Below are 932 nucleotides of genomic sequence, written 5' to 3'. Positions count from 1 at the left end.
TGAGAAGTAAAAGTATTGAGAAAGACTTGCTGACAGGGATGGTGATAGGAAACAGAGGAAGAGGCAAACCGAAGACAAGACTGAGCGACAACATCAAAGATATTTGCGGGCTGTCGATGGTACAAGTGGAAAGAAAAGCGTAAGATCGAGTTGAATGGCGAAGGATGGTGGAGAGGTCCACGGCTGTTCAAACATGAGCATACCATTATTGATGATGATATATATATATATATATATATATATATATATATATATATATATATATATATATATATTTATGTGTAAATGTATATTATATTTATATGCAAATGCATATGTATATATATTTATATGTAAATGTATAAATAAATTAATAAATTAATAAATTAATAAATAAATAAATTCATTGGCAAGTCACAGATGGTACTGTAAATGATTTGTATATGACTATATTATTAATCTGTTATTTTAAATATATTTCTGATGGAAATAATGTATGTTATTGGAGATATGCTGGACTGTCTTCAGGATTTCTTTGGTATTTCCTGAAAACAGAACTTAGAACTATTGCACCATATGTATTGTGTCACGATTTTTGCTTAAAATTTAGTGTTTACTCCAGATATCCAATTCTAACTTGTAACTTCTTTTTGGCTCTTATTTTATTTACTATGCTTCTTAAATCATGTCACACTAAAGTACAAAAATTCAAAGGCAAAATAGGACTCATAAATTATGACAAGTGCTCTACATCATCATATATACAATCAGCTATTAAATTCAGTTAACTTCATATTGATCATATTAAAAGTAAATATTCTGAAATTTATTTTATGTCTATTTTTCCAGAAGGCATGCAGCTTGAAAGCACGAGCAGAACAAACACTAGTGCTTACGCAATGAAGCAAAGGATGCAGAAATGGCTAAGAAATTGATAAAATCAGGGCATCAAG

This window comes from Penaeus monodon, chromosome 18, assembly GCF_015228065.2.
Source record: "Penaeus monodon isolate SGIC_2016 chromosome 18, NSTDA_Pmon_1, whole genome shotgun sequence".
Taxonomy (NCBI): Eukaryota; Metazoa; Arthropoda; class Malacostraca; order Decapoda; family Penaeidae; genus Penaeus; species Penaeus monodon.
The sequence above is the reverse complement of the archived record's forward strand: the minus strand, read 5'-3'. Positions refer to the sequence as shown.